This window comes from Melozone crissalis, unplaced genomic scaffold (assembly GCF_028551555.1).
Source record: "Melozone crissalis strain CALT ecotype California unplaced genomic scaffold, PUWL_Pcris_2 ptg000198l_1, whole genome shotgun sequence".
Lineage (NCBI taxonomy): Eukaryota > Metazoa > Chordata > Aves > Passeriformes > Passerellidae > Melozone > Melozone crissalis.
The window spans coordinates 197,332-204,685 of record NW_026535962.1 but is presented as its reverse complement, the minus strand read 5'-3'; positions in this window follow the sequence as shown (position 1 = coordinate 204,685).

Genomic DNA, 7,354 nt, shown 5'->3' with positions numbered 1-7,354 from the left:
CAGAATGGGAGGGAAAGAACAGAGCAACTTCCAGCTGTTGGTCTGCTGGAACAGGTTTTTAGAGGCCCAAGCAGAGACTGCTTCCCCTTAAGGGTGTTATCACAGCTTTCCGTGAGGAACAGGAAGCTGTCACAACAACAGAAGTGCCACCAACACTTTGCCACTTCTGTGGCACTCTGTGCCATCTCCAACCCACTCAGTGGGTTTCAAAGGGCTTCTCAAACACTCTACATCAGGCCATAAATGTGTATCCATTAGTTACCCACCCACAGCATCCAGGGGAGTGGAAGCAATTCCTGAGGCTAACAGGGAAAAAATAAATCTCACCATTTGGAAGGTGATAGCATAGATGTAACAACTGCACATGTCTAGATAAAAATAGATGAATACTGCAGAGGCCAAATTGTCTTTTTGACAGATGATATGAAGATAGGGTCATAAAAACGTTCTCTCCACAACTGCACCCCCTTGATTTATATTAGGAATAGTGCCAGGAGTCATTATGGATTTAAACACAGCATTTTGCTGCCATGTGCTGTGATGTTTCTGGCCAGATTAGGAGACAGCACATGGAAATGGCTAATTATGCTGTCATTTCCCAGGATAGGCGTGAGGAGTTTGCATGCCTTGGCACCAGCACCATGACCCTGTGGGAGTGATGGCCTCGGGGACTATCACAGGTCAGGGCCACTCTCCTCCTTTGGCTGCAGCAGCACCAGGAAGGGACACTGGGAATCCTGAAAAGCTGCATTTTGTTTTGTAGCCATGATCTGACATCCCAGCCTGCAGGAATGGATGGAAACCCCTGTTCTGCCTTGTTTTGCAAACACAAACCTTTGGTGCTGCAATGGCTCTTTGCTGCAGGGCAGTCTGGAGTAGTGAGTTAATTAATTTAGGGTGGTGATGTGATATCCAGCATGCACAAGGGGCTCATGCCAAGCTCTCCACAACCCCATTTAGCACCTGACATCCCTGTGGCACATCCCAGCATGGTAACCAGTAACTACCACCTACATCCCCAATGGACAAACCAGACTCTTCCTGGCTCCGTCTGAGCCATAAGCACATTAAGCAGAAATTGCCTGGAAATACCTAAAGGAACATGAAATAAAGCTGAATGAAATCCAGAGCCAGCTGAAAAGCTCTGAGTGCTGACCAGCCTCCCAAAATTCGGAACAGTTGCTGCTGTATGGGGCAGGACCTGGACTGTCACACCCACTCAGCACCTGACTGAGGCACGGGACTCCCATTAGAGGTGATTGTTAACACCTGGCGGTGCTCATGCTCCTCCGCTCCTGGTCAGAGCAGTCACTGCTGCAGCTTCAGAGGCGTTTGGTGCAGAAGCAGCTCCCATGGGTACTAATGAAGGGCTCCCTAATAAAGGCTTTAATTGCCTGGTAAGAGGAAGGGCAATCCCCTGAGGTGGAACGTCTCTAAGATTAAAGGTTGCTCCCAGTCTTTCTCCCACTGCTTCTCCTTTTGACTTCAGATTGAACTCTCTTAACACTTTATTTCTTAATTTCTCTTCCCCTTTGGCAGTCATACAAAATAAATGGGAAGGAGAGAAAGCCCAATATCAAAGAGAAAGAGAAAAAATATTATCTTTAAAAACTTAAATTTCTTTTTTTTTTCTTTCTAAATAATATGGGCAAGAAACTTCAGAATAACCCAACAAGAAAAAAATCAGTCTTTAGGTGCCTTGGGAGTTTGGAAAGCAGAGTGGCTGAAAGAAGTTGTTCCCTGTGAGGGTGAGGAGGCACAGGGTGCCCAGGAAGCTGTGGCTGCCCCTGGATCACTGGGACTGTCCAAGGCCAGGCTGGACGGGAACTGGGGCAGCCTGGGACAGTGGAAGGGGTCCCTGCCATGGCGAGGGGGGAAGGAGGTGAGTTTAATGTACCTCACAGCCCAAACCATTCCAGGATTCTAGGGCAGCTTCCCAGATCCCATCCAGTGGACAGTGAGCCTGGCCCTGCCTGTGCTGGGGTCCCCTCGTCCCAGTCACTCCGCTTCGGTGATGGAGTGTGCAAAAGCATTCCCTCTACAGAGAGGGAATGGTGCTTTAGCTCCCTTTCTCTGTCAGGAACTTTAATCAGTTGTCCCCAGACATGCTAATTAATCTGTTCTGAGTGGAAATAAGTGTCTCTAGACTTCCTTTGTCATTTTCAATCTCTCTTTAACTCCCATCTGTTTCCTTCATGGTTTGTGAACTAAAAAAGAAAGAGGAAAAAAATGGAAAGGAGTTGATTTGAATTTTCCTTATCAAATGCTGTTACCGAAGTGGGGCCCTAGGGATCCCACAGAAAGGTTGCTCATGCCTCTGCTGAAACCTAAACAGCTGTGGGAAATGCCCTTTTGCTGTAAGTGTTGCATGGGAGTCATTAATAAAGCGCAGTTTCAGTAGGGATTGCCAGATGTTGGCTCTGAGAGCAGCAGGAGGTCAGCAGCCCGCTGAGGGCTCTCCTGAGGCAGTGACACTCTGGGAAATGCTGAATCCTACACGTGGGATCCAGTGAGAGGCAACCCCATGCTTGGAAAGCCAATGACATGCTTTTGCCCAGGAATAACTGAATCTACTCGGGTTCTGAAGCTCAAGGTCACCTCTGATGGCTCCATCACCGGCATTGCCCCAAGACGACACATTTGAGGGGCACAGGGATGGCTCCACTCCCCAGCCCATCCTGGGGATTATTCAGGGTCACCCCAACTGCAGGTAGGGCCTGCAGGTAGGAGCAGGCATGGGCAGGATGGGCACAACCTCTCAGCTCTGCAGAATGAGGCTCTTTTCCCTCCTCTGCAGAGGATAAAGTCAGTTACAAAGGAGCCAAGACAATTCAGCTGGAAGTGAGCAGGTTGTTATGCCTGGCAGTTGATTTTCATAGCTTTTTTTTATATGGTGCATTAACAGAGTAACAAACCCTGTTACAGTTTCATAAACATGATTTCGGACTGAACACCCTTGTTTCAAAGAGCAGGACAGCCAGCTGAGCGCTGACTCAAGAAGCTGGGAAGTGGTCTGAAAGTAAAAAGAGAACCACAAATGAGGCAAAAAGCTCTTGCCTAGGTTTGGGCTTTCTCACAGCTTGATGTTCTAGTTCAATGCCCCATCTGAACACCTTGATTTTGGGACACAGGGGAGGATAGCTTCTCCCGATGTGACCACCTGCTCACCATGACCTTCTGTGTGCTTTCATTGGAAAATGAATTTATTCTCCATATAATTAGAGAAAGAAAATAGTTTTGACCTCAGCTTCATACTTCTCAGCTTAATGTGTATGATTGCTTTGCCAGCCATTTATTACTGTCAGCATTTCCAGTCGGGGCAGCGGGGAGCGGCGATGGGAGGGCACGGGGATGGGAGGCTGAGCTTGCGCAATAATAAAAAGCCATTTACAATTGCATTTTAATCATAGATACACACCTGGGGTGCATAAAATCCCACTAGCCTCAGTCACCAAAGGTTCACAGGGGTGCTGGAGGGGAAAAACATTGCTGCATCCCCTGCCTTGCCCTTGGTCTGCCTGCTGCAAGCTTCTCTCCTTCCAGAGGTGCTCCAAGGCAGGTACATCCAAGACTAATGAATTATTGATCAGCAGATAATAGGAGTAGCTTTATTTCTAATGGCTGAATTGCTTATTGATCTGCTTCACACGCAGAGAGTGGGAGGACTGAACATTCACCATGTGGTATTGCCACTGCACCCTTGTCTAATTAACACCCCCCTTGTCTAATTAACACCCCTCTGGGGTGTGTGCTGGAGAGGAGCCTGCGCCCAGGACTAGGACTGGGAGTCTGTAAATCCATCTGGGTTTAAGTAACATTAACAATGAAGGAAAACCCAGCAGCTTTAGGTAATCATGGAGAGGAGAGGAAAAGGGGAACTCCCTGTGATGGACAGGCAAAGCCTGGTAATTCCCTGACACCACAGCATCTGGCATTCACTGCGAATCCCAACAGGATGCAATGAGAAGCAGCCGCTGCTTGGAACTCTATGCTATTTGCAAAGTACAAAGGAGCTCTCACTCTTGGATATATGGAAATCAGACAGGTAGAACAAACAAGGGCTTAATGCTGCCTGATAGTATAAAGTGTTATGTAGAAATGTTTGTTTTTTTTTTCAAGTTCTTAACTGGCCTTTGTCCTTTAACCTTGTGAGACAGAACAGGTATCTAAACTGGCATTAGAATTTGTATTTCAAAGTAATATGTGCAAAAATACTCCTAGTTTTTAGCCTTCCAATTTCAGCAATTTCAGGGTGAAGGAGTCATGGCAATAATCCAGCATGTGCCAAACCTGCTGGAGGGCCAAAGCAGGAAAGAAGTTCTTCTGTTCTTATTAGATTAATGTGCCGTGGCATTTTAAATTAGAAAATATTAATGTCAAAATAATAGGAATGTGCTTGGGTAATTCTTCATTCCCTTCAGTAAGGAATGAGAGGGCTAAGGGGGAGCTGCTGCCAGCGGAGTTTCCACTGCCCCATGTTAATCCTCCCCTGAGTAGGCGGGTGGCTGGGCAAGCTGTGCAGAGGCAGAGACACATTCTTGCCTCAGGAGGGCCGTAGATGGGACTTCTGAAAATGAGGAGCCTTCCTGACAGCCCCACGGAGACCTCCATGCTCCAGGCAGAGGGTCTGTTCCTGCCCTCGGACCCCCAATACGCCCCCAGCCAAGCCATGGCATCACTGACAAAGTTTACCTTTTTCCTCTTTTATTTATAACTCTCATTCCTCTTTCTGCTGACTCTCTGATGGCACCACTCCAATTTAATTAAGTAAATAAATAAATTGACTAATTTCGATGCCACGGACTCTCCTGAGTCCTGACACATCTCCTGGCTGCAGGCTGGGCAGGGGACAATAATCTCCCCCTGGTGCCAGCCAGTGCCAGGCTGTGTCCCCCTGTGCCAGCACAGATCCATGGACACTCGCGTGCTCTCATGGTATCACCAGGACAGGGTAATGGAAAGAGGAGTTCAGGACATCCCTCGTCCAGTGGCCATCCAATATTCCAGGCTCCAGAAGCTGGGCTGTGAGGACAGGAGCAAACAAAATCAGTTTGATTTAGTGGACACAAAAAAACCTGAGCAGCATTTTTTTTCATTTTGCTTTGATCCAGAGCTTTTTTTAAAAATACAACTCAGAGGACAATATAGAATAACTGTGTTATTATCTAATTATCTTTGCTGTTGACTCAGTGGTCCCAGACAGTTTGACATGGTACAGGCTTTTTCTTTAAAGTGTTATTTCCAAGTAGCCATGAAATAGCACAGGATTACAGATGGAAACTTGTCTTACTTGGGATGTTTCTGAGAGGAATTGAGACAAACAGGTATATGGAGATACAGCTAATTAAACTGAGAGTTGTGTAAAGGAGAGGAAAAAAAAAGGTGCCTTATCTGGTGGGAAAGGCAGAGCAGAGGAACTGAGGACACCTGGTTTCTAATCTCCAGCCTTCCCTGATGTGTTGTGTAGCCTGGGGCAAGTCACTTAATTACCTTTTGTGTGACATATATTCATTCTCAGTAAGGACAAGGCATAATAGGACAAGAGCTGGAACCTTTCTCTACCCTGCTTTGCTTATGTCTTGAGCCAGGACAGGAGTCACTGGATGTGTTCAGTTTGGCCTTCCAAGCCTCATCTATGCAAACCTATCATGAGAAGACGTGTGATGATGGTGAAGTCGTTGGCAGAAGCACTGCAGCCACCTTTCCTTTCCTTTCCTTTCCTTTCCTTTCCTTTCCTTTCCTTTCCTTTCCTTTCCTTTCCTTTCCTTTCCTTTCCTTTCCTTTCCTTTCCTTTCCTTTCCTTTCCTTTCCTTTCCTTTCCTTTCCTTTCCTTTCCTTTCCTTTCCTTTCCTTCTCAGTTTCCTGCAGCAGCTGTACCTCTCCAGCACCAACCCACAACCTGGAGCTATCCCTGCCACTGCTCTTTCTTCTCCATCCTCCTCCTCCGTCCATCCCCACATTACTCTTGTCCTCACACCCACTCCCGGGTCGTCCTCAGCCGTGGCTGTGCCCTTCCACGTCCCCTGGCACAGTATCCAGGCTATTGTGGTCCTGAGCAAATCTACGAGGGCAGAAAGGCCATTCTGCAGCCCCTGCACGCTCCTTCCCCCTGACTGGGATCCACGAAGTACAGCCAAGGAGCTGGGGACTAATAAAAGGAGCAATGAAGACTTGGAATGACCAAGACCCAGTGGAGTGGGTGCTGGCACCTTTTCAAACTGATTTAAAACAGGAACTCCCTTTAATCCTCCTCCCTTATCTCATTCCCCACCTCACTGATTCCTCATCAAACAGTTTAAATGAATTTGAGCCTGCTGTTGTCTGCCCTGTTATCTTTTCCCCTCTCATTTATGAATTTTAAATCAACTTGTTAACTACCTATTTAGTTGCATAGTTTTCCTGTAATAATCCCTGCCCCGGGCCCATTGAGCATTAATTCTGGAGACAGCACACTCAGACTTCCAACAGGGCTACAGTGTCAGGAAAATGACTTTATACAGACCAGTAGCCCAGTGGCCGTTGGAATTCGGCCACTGGTGCTTTGTGTATAGCTGGTGTCCCGTGCTCTCCAACCCAGACCTGCCACACCATTCTGGTCTGGGCAGGACCAGGGCATCTGTGCCATGGTGCTGTGCAGGGACACGGGGGCACAGGACAACTTCATTGTCAGGCAGGCAGCCCTGTTTTTTCCTCAGGCCCTTCCCCATCATCTCTATCCAACCTCCCAGCCCAGAGCTCTGGAGCCATTTGTGATGCTGACAGGTACCATTTCCAAGATGGAAACTGAAGAAAAAATCTATAATCATTTCCTAAGGGTTATAATAGTGGATTATGGATTAATAGGAGAGGGTAGAGAAAACATAGAAAGCACTGGAGGCCATAAATCCTGTAAATAAAGTAACTCTGTGTGTCAAATGATGGTGGCTGTGTGCTCAGGTCCTTGTGGGGCAGCAGATGGATTTTCTGCCTTGAGGAAGCTTTAATTCTCACCAGTATCAGGGCCAGGCACTTGCCCTCAGCTTCCCAGGAAAGGCTGAGGGACAGCAATGCCGAATCCTGTGGGTTTCCCCCAGGCTTCACAGCTGAAGGTCATTTCAGTGAAATGCTCAGAGTTCCATCTTTAGGAAGTTTAATTCCCCTCCCATGCTTTGCTTTCATTCCTTCTTTCTTGTTTTTCTGAAGCCATAGAGAGCAGCACTTCTTTATTCAAGATGCTGTGCATTCATCCTACTTGTTCTACTTGCACAGGCCATTCTGAGAGTGCTGGTATTTATTTTTCCCACTTTTTCTTACTTTGGTTAGTTTGGTTTTTTTAAAGTTCAAGGCTAAAGAAAGCTGTCGTAGAATAGAATTA